The 8,987-nt window shown below is 50.8% G+C and overlaps 1 protein-coding gene across 1 annotated transcript in view; it reads right to left on the minus strand.

The window, feature by feature from the left end:
* The window catches only part of DNAH2 (dynein axonemal heavy chain 2), a 110,490-nt gene extending 102,104 nt beyond the window's left edge, over positions 1-8,386 (minus strand). Inside the window, exon 1 of the mRNA XM_040415219.1 lies at positions 8,310-8,386. The gene's annotated coding sequence lies outside the window, so the exon portion shown is untranslated. The remainder of the gene's footprint in view (positions 1-8,309) is intronic.
* Positions 8,387-8,987: the final 601 nt, after the last annotated feature.

The following is an 8,987-nucleotide window of genomic DNA, read 5'->3' on the forward strand; positions in this document are numbered from 1 at the left end:
GAGCTATGAGTCTGCCCCTCCTCCTGTAGGGTGATACATATAGAAGGAGCTATGAGTCTGCTCCTCCTCCTGCAGGGTGATACATATAGAAGGAGCTATGAGTCTGCCCCTCCTCCTGCAGGGTGATACATATAGAAGAAGCTATGAGTCTGCTCCTCCTCCTGCAGGGTGATACATATACAAGGAGCTATGAGTCTGCTCCTCCTCCTGCAGGGTGATACATATAGAAGGAGCTATGAGTCTGCTCCTCCTCCTGCAGGGTGATACATATAGAAGGAGCTATGAGTCTGCTCCTCCTCCTGCAGGGTGATACATATAGAAGGAGCTATGAGTCTGCTCCTCCTCCTGCAGGGTGATACATATAGAAGGAGCTATGAGTCTGCTCCTCCTCCTGCAGGGTGATACATATAGAAGGAGCTATGAGTCTGCCCCTCCTCCTGCAGGGTGATACATATAGAAGGAGCTATGAGTCTGCCCCTCCTCCTGCAGGGTGATACATATAGAAGGAGCTATGAGTCTGCTCCTCCTCCTGCAGGGTGATACATATAGAAGGAGCTATGAGTCTGCTCCTCCTCCTGCAGGGTGATACATATAGAAGGAGCTATGAGTCTGCTCCTCCTCCTGCAGGGTGATACATATAGAAGGAGCTATGAGTCTGCTCCTCCTCCTGCAGGGTGATACATATAGAAGGAGCTATGAGTCTGCCCCTCCTCCTGCAGGGTGATACATATAGAAGGAGCTATGAGTCTGCCCCTCTTCCTGCAGGGTGATACATATAGAAGGAGCTATGAGTCTGCTCCTCCTCCTGCAGGGTGATACATATAGAAGGAGCTATGAGTCTGCTCCTCCTCCTGCAGGGTGATACATATAGAAGGAGCTATGAGTCTGCTCCTCCTCCTGCAGGGTGATACATATAGAAGGAGCTATGAGTCTGCCCCTCCTCCTGCAGGGTGATACATATAGAAGGAGCTATGAGTCTGCCCCTCCTCCTGCAGGGTGATACATATAGAAGGAGCTATGAGTCTGCCCCTCCTCCTGCAGGGTGATACATATAGAAGGAGCTATGAGTCTGCTCCTCCTCCTGCAGGGTGATACATATAGAAGGAGCTATGAGTCTGCCCCCCCTCCTGCAGGGTGATATATATAGAAGGAGCTATGAGTCTGCCCCTCCTCCTGCAGGGTGATACATATAGAAGGAGCTATGAGTCTGCCCCTCCTCCTGCAGGGTGATACATATAGAAGGAGCTATGAGTCTGCCCCTCCTCCTACAGGGTGATACATATAGAAGGAGCTATGAGTCTGCCCCTCCTCCTGCAGGGTGATACATATAGAAGGAGCTATGAGTCTGCTCCTCCTCCTGCAGGGTGATACATATAGAAGGAGCTATGAGTCTGCCCCTCCTCCTGCAGGGTGATACATATAGAAGGAGCTATGAGTCTGCCCCTCCTCCTGCAGGGTGATACATATAGAAGGGAGCTATGAGTCTGCTCCTCCTCCTGCAGGGTGATACATATAGAAGGAGCTATGAGTCTGCTCCTCCTCCTGCAGGGTGATACATATAGAAGGAGCTATGAGTCTGCCCCTCCCCCTGCAGGGTGATACATATAGAAGGAGCTATGAGTCTGCCCCTCCTCCTGCAGGGTGATACATATAGAAGGAGCTATGAGTCTGCTCCTCCTCCTGCAGGGTGATACATATAGAAGGAGCTATGAGTCTGCCCCTCCCCCTGCAGGGTGATACATATAGAAGGAGCTATGAGTCTGCCCCTCCTCCTGCAGGGTGATACATATAGAAGGAGCTATGAGTCTGCTCCTCCTCCTGCAGGGTGATACATATAGAAGGAGCTATGAGTCTGCTCCTCCTCCTGCAGGGTGATACATATAGAAGGAGCTATGAGTCTGCCCCTCCTCCTGCAGGGTGATACATATAGAAGGAGCTATGAGTCTGCCCCTCCTCCTGCAGGGTGATACATATAGAAGGAGCTATGAGTCTGCCCCTCCTCCTGCAGGGTGATACATATAGAAGGAGCTATGAGTCTGCTCCTCCTCCTGCAGGGTGATACATATAGAAGGAGCTATGAGTCTGCTCCTCCTCCTGCAGGGTGATACATATAGAAGGAGCTATGAGTCTGCCCCTCCTCCTGCAGGGTGATACATATAGAAGGAGCTATGAGTCTGCCCCTCCTCCTGCAGGGTGATACATATAGAAGGAGCTATGAGTCTGCTCCTCCTCCTGCAGGGTGATACATATAGAAGGAGCTATGAGTCTGCCCTCCTCCTGTAGGGTGATACATATAGAAGGAGCTATGAGTCTGCCCCTCCTCCTGCAGGGTGATACATATAGAAGAGAGCTATGAGTCTGCCCCTCCTCCTGCAGGGTGATACATATAGAAGGAGCTATGAGTCTGCCCCTCCTCCTGCAGGGTGATACATATAGAAGGAGCTATGAGTCTGCCCCTCCTCCTGCAGGGTGATACATATAGAAGGAGCCATGAGTCTGCCCCTCCCCCTGCAGGGTGATACATATAGAAGGAGCTATGAGTCTGCTCCTCCTCCTGCAGGGTGATACATATAGAAGGAGCTATGAGTCTGCTCCTCCTCCTGCAGGGTGATACATATAGAAGGAGCTATGAGTCTGCCCCTCCTCCTGCAGGGTGATACATATAGAAGGAGCTATGAGTCTGCCCCTCCTCCTGCAGGGTGATACATATAGAAGGAGCTATGAGTCTGCCCCTCCTCCTGCAGGGTGATACATATAGAAGGAGCTATGAGTCTGCTCCTCCTCCTGCAGGGTGATACATATAGAAGGAGCTATGAGTCTGCTCCTCCTCCTGCAGGGTGATACATATAGAAGGAGCTATGAGTCTGCCCCTCCTCCTGCAGGGTGATACATATAGAAGGAGCTATGAGTCTGCTCCTCCTCCTGCAGGGTGATACATATAGAAGGAGCAATGAGTCTGCCCCTCCTCCTGCAGGGTGATACATATAGAAGGAGCTATGAGTCTGCCCCTCCTCCTGCAGGGTGATACATATAGAAGGAGCTATGAGTCTGCCCCTCCTCCTGCAGGGTGATACATATAGAAGGGAGCTATGAGTCTGCTCCTCCTCCTGCAGGGTGATACATATAGAAGGAGCTATGAGTCTGCCCCTCCTCCTGCAGGGTGATACATATAGAAGGAGCTATGAGTCTGCCCCTCCTCCTGCAGGGTGATACATATAGAAGGGAGCTATGAGTCTGCCCCTCCTCCTGCAGGGTGATACATATAGAAGGAGCTATGAGTCTGCCCCTCCTCCTGCAGGGTGATACATATAGAAGGAGCTATGAGTCTGCCCCTCCTCCTGCAGGGTGTTACATATAGAAGGAGCTATGAGTCTGCCCCTCCTCCTGCAGGGTGATACATATAGAAGGAGCTATGAGTCTGCCCCTCCTCCTGCAGGGTGATACATATAGAAGGAGCTATGAGTCTGCCCCTCCTCCTGCAGGGTGATACATATAGAAGGAGCTATGAGTCTGCTCCTCCTCCTGCAGGGTGATACATACAGAAGGAGCTATGAGTCTGCTCCTCCTCCTGCAGGGTGATACATATAGAAGGAGCTATAAGTCTGCCCCTCCTCCTGCAGGGTGATACATATAGAAGGAGCTATGAGTCTGCTCCTCCCCCTGCAGGGTGATACATATAGAAGGAGCTATGAGTCTGCTCCTCCTCCTGCAGGGTGATACATATAGAAGGAGCTATGAGTCTGCCCCTCCTCCTGCAGGGTGATACATATAGAAGGAGCTATGAGTCTGCCCCTCCTCCTACAGGGTGATACATATAGAAGGAGCTATGAGTCTGCTCCTCCTCCTGCAGGGTGATACATATAGAAGGAGCTATGAGTCTGCTCCTCCTCCTGCAGGGTGATACATATAGAAGGAGCTATGAGTCTGCTCCTCCTCCTGCAGGGTGATACATATAGAAGGAGCTATGAGTCTGCTCCTCCTCCTGCAGGGTGATACATATAGAAGGAGCTATGAGTCTGCTCCTCCTCCTGCAGGGTGATACATATAGAAGGAGCTATGAGTCTGCTCCTCCTCCTGCAGGGTGATACATATAGAAGGAGCTATGAGTCTGCTCCTCCTCCTGCAGGGTGATACATATAGAAGGAGCTATGAGTCTGCTCCTCCTCCTGCAGGGTGATACATATAGAAGGAGCTATGAGTCTGCTCCTCCTCCTGCAGGGTGATACATATAGAAGAGAGCTATCAGTCTGCCCCTCCTCCTGCAGGGTGATACATATAGAAGGAGCTATGAGTTGGCTCCTCCTCCTGCAGGGTGATACATATAGAAGGAGCTATGAGTCTGCTCCTCCTCCTGCAGGGTGATACATATAGAAGGAGCTATGAGTCTGCTCCTCCTCCTGCAGGGTGATACATATAGAAGGAGCTATGAGTCTGCTCCTCCTCCTGCAGGGTGACAGTGGTACAGTTGCTGGCAGTGAAGGGGTTATCAGCTGTACACAGTAGTGGCGCCCCCGCAGACAGGACAGGAGGTAAATAAGCCCCCGCCATTGGCCTCTGTGTATTTTCCAGCGCTGACTCAGTGTGCCCACGTACCCAGGACGTTCAGCTCCTGTGCCCAGATATTCCCTAATATTTCAGATTGGAGCAGAGGACGGCAGTGATCAGCGTGAAGATAAGCGGCATACGTCCATGTGCACATGCTGCAGTACCTGAGCTGCTATCATTCCCGCACATTTAAATTATTATACTTTATATACAATTCTCTAATAAAAGGAGTATTCTGATATAGCGCCACCTACAGCTGGTCCACGTAGATAAAGGGCGCTCACTCATACAGAACACCACCTACTGATAGATTATAGTACTAGCAGATATGTACTATTAGCAATAACACCGAAGGACCCCCCTGGTGCAGCGCCACCTATTGGCAGTGTATATCTAATAACACCCAAGGACCCCCCTGGTGCAGCGCCACCTACTGGCTGTGTATATCTAATAACACCCAAGGACCCCCCTGGTGCAGCGCCACCTACTGGCTGTGTATATCTAATAACACCCAAGGACCCCCCTGGTGCAGGGCCACCTACTGGCAGTGTATATCTAATAACACCCAAGGACCTCCCAGGTGCAGCGCCACCTATTGGCAGTGTATATCTAATAACACCCAAGGACCCCCCAGGTGCAGCGCCACCTACTGGCAGTGTATATCTAATAACACCCAAGGACCTCCCAGGTGCAGCGCCACCTATTGGCAGTGTATATCTAATAACACCCAAGGACCTCCCAGGTGCAGCGCCACCTACTGGCAGTGTATATCTAATAACACCCAAGGACCTCCCAGGTGCAGCACCACCTATTGGCAGTGTATATCTAATAACACCCAAGGACCTCCCAGGTGCAGCGCCACCTATTGGCAGTGTATATCTAATAACACCCAAGGACCTCCCAGGTGCAGCGCCACCTATTGGCAGTATATATCTAATAACACCCAAGGACCCCCCAGGTGCAGCGCCACCTATTGGCAGTGTATATCTAATAACACCCAAGGACCTCCCAGGTGCAGCGCCACCTACTGGCAGTGTATATCTAATAACACCCAAGGACCTCCCAGGTGCAGCACCACCTATTGGCAGTGTATATCTAATAACACCCAAGGACCTCCCAGGTGCAGCGCCACCTACTGGCAGTGTATATCTAATAACACCCAAGGACTCCCCTGGTGCAACGCCACCTACTGGCAGTGTATATCTAATAACCCCCAAGGACCCGCCAGGTGCAGCGCCACCTACTGGCAGTGTATATCTAATAACACCCAAGGACCCCCCTGGTGCAACGCCACCTACTGGCAGTGTATATCTAATAACACCCGAGGACCCCCCTGGTGCAGCGCCACCTATTGGCAGTGTATATCTAATAACACCCAAGGACCTCCCTGGTGCAGCGCCACCTACTGGCAGTGTATATCTAATAACACCAAAGGACCTCCCTGGTGCAGCGCCACCTATTGGCAGTGTATATCTAATAACACCCGAGGACCCCCCTGGTGCAGCGCCACCTACTGGCAGTATATATCTAATAACACCTAAGGACCCCCCTGGTGCAACGCCACCTATTGGCAGTGTATATCTAATAACACCCAAGGACCCCCCTGGTGCAGCGCCACCTACTGGCAGTGTATATCTAATAACACCCAAGGACCTCCCTGGTGCAGCGCCACCTATTGGCAGTGTATATCTAATAGCACCCAAGGACCCCCCCTGGTGCAGCGCCACCTATTGGCAGTGTATATCTAATAACACCCAAGGACCTCCCTGGTGCAGCGCCACCTATTGGTAGCATATAATTAGTAACGACCATGGATCGTGCCAATGCTTATTTGTGCCCTGTACATCTCGCCCTCCTGATGTCACGTGTATACAATATGGCGCTGGAAAGGTTAATCCGGCTTCTACCGCCTGATTACTGCCTAGACCTGTAGTTCCCCAAACTAGCAAGATAATGCCGCGGCTGAGTGCAGGTGTTTTGGGCGGGGGAGGGGCCGCCACGTCTTATCACCACTATTATTTCATTAACGCCCTTTGAAAATCCAGATGTAAATGCGGGTAATGAGAGAAACCTGCCATTTCACTCCCGAACATTAGCGCCGAAATGTTCCCGAGAATTACAGGAAAATGTCCCCGACCCACTGTGCGCGGCGAGGAGAGAGATGGCGGTAATTGCTGTAATGGGAGAGCGCTGCGCGAGAGGGGCGGCCAATTATACAGCCGACATTATCCTCCGGGGAGAGCTGCCGAGGGTTAACCAGTGAGGAGACAGGGCCGAGCAGCGGGGTGGCGGCATTCTCACACGCCCATAGCCCTTTACAGGCGGAATACTGAGGTTCCCCCCGACCCCGCTGGTGTATCTGGGGGTGCAGGGGACAGAATGGTGACTATGTATGAGAGGTAGTCACAGCTCCGCCCCCAGCTCCCCACTAACCCTGGGCTGCATCTGACGGTATTACTATAGCACTATATGGCAGTACTATGTGGGCAGCATCTGGCAGTATAAATATAGATCCATATGGTGGTATTATGTGGGCTGTATATAGCAGTATTACTACACCACTGTATCTGGTAGTATCACTATATGGTGGTGTTATGTGGGCAGTATCTGGCAGTATTACTATAGTACTGAATGGTGGTATCTTGCAGTGTTAATATAGCACGATATGGCGGTATTATGTGGGCTGTATATAGCAGTATATGTATCATTATGCCAAGATCCGGGAGTATTAGGCGGTGTTATTTGGCATGGTAGGTGGGTACTGCCCGCCCATGGTGGAGCTAGTGATGAGGCTGGACACCGGGGTCTGCAGGCACCACCTCAGTATGAGGACGCACAGGATGACCGCCGGGCACAATGATGAGAGTTATCTCAGAGGGGTCCTCAGGGATGACACAGACCCTGGAGCCCTGTTTGGGGTGAGGTGATCTGCACTTCGGTTGTGCCCTCGTCTAATCACTGTGCTGAGGGGCACCGGATCCCTACACGGGACTGTATACAGCACATGGATAGGAACAGGTGACATCACGGCTCCCTGTACATGTCACCTCACACATACATGTAGTGTACAGGTAGGAACATGTGACCACATACATGTAGTATACGTTCATGTCACCTCACACATACATGTAGTGTACAGGAAGGATCATGTCACCTCACACATACATGTAGTGTACAGGTAGGAACATGTGACCACATACATGTAGTATAAGGTAGTATAAGGTCATATGACCTCACACATACATGTAGTATACGGTCATGTGACCTCACACATACATGTAGTGTACAGGTAGGATCATGTCACCTCACACATACATGTAGTATACGGTCATGTGACCTCACACATACATGTAGTGTACAGGTAGGAACATGTCACCTCACACATACATGTAGTATAAGGTAGTATACGGTCATGTGACCTCACACATACATGCAGTATACAGGTAGGATCATGTCACCTCACACATACATGTAGTATACGGTCATGTGACCTCACACATACATGTAGTGTACAGGTAGGAACATGTCACCTCACACATACATGTAGTATAAGGTAGTATACGGTCATGTGACCTCACACATACATGCAGTATACAGGTAGGATCATGTCACCTCACACATACATGTAGTATACGGTCATGTGACCTCACACATACATGCAGTATACAGGTAGGATCATGTCACCTCACATACATGTAGTATAAGGTAGTATACGGCCATGTCACCTCACACATACATGTAGTATACGGCCATGTGCTACTCACCCCTCTCCGTGTTGCTCACACTGCCGGCTATATCATTACATGGAACATACAGTGTACACACCAGCCGCCGGTTGCCCTGGACGCGTCTCCTAGGTAACAGGGGTCGAAAAGTCACATGGCGCGGCCTGTGAGTGGTCATAGGTTGAACGCTGAACCAATAGACGCGCAGGAGGATACAAACAGGGCGGAGACAATGAGGCAAGAAGAGGAAAAATTCGCGCTCAGGAAGTAACAGTGACATCCTCCAATGAGAAGCGGCCGTGTGATAACTGACAGGACGACTAGCCAATAGAAGAGGATATACCAGCGACAGCTTGTTCTACTACTGCTGTCCCGAAAAAGGCGTGGCCTTGTAGCCCATAGCAACCATAACTTTCATTATATTCAGCGCAGAGTAGAGACTGAAGCTGTGATGAGATTCGTTACCAGTCCTCCATCAGTGACAGTATACAACGTGGTGTATAGAGCGTCCTACTGTGCCATCCAGAGTGCCCCCATAATAGTGCCATCCAGAGTGCCCCATAATAGTGCCATCCAGAGTGCCCCATAATAGTGCCATCCAGAGTGCCCCCATAATAGTGCCTTCCAGAGTGCCCCCATAATAGTGGCATCCAGAGTGCCCCCATAATAGTGCCTTCCAGAATGCCCCCATAATAGTGCCATCCAGAGTGCCCCCAT

Source organism: Bufo bufo, chromosome 1 (genome assembly GCF_905171765.1).
Source record: "Bufo bufo chromosome 1, aBufBuf1.1, whole genome shotgun sequence".
NCBI classification, from domain to species: Eukaryota; Metazoa; Chordata; class Amphibia; order Anura; family Bufonidae; genus Bufo; species Bufo bufo.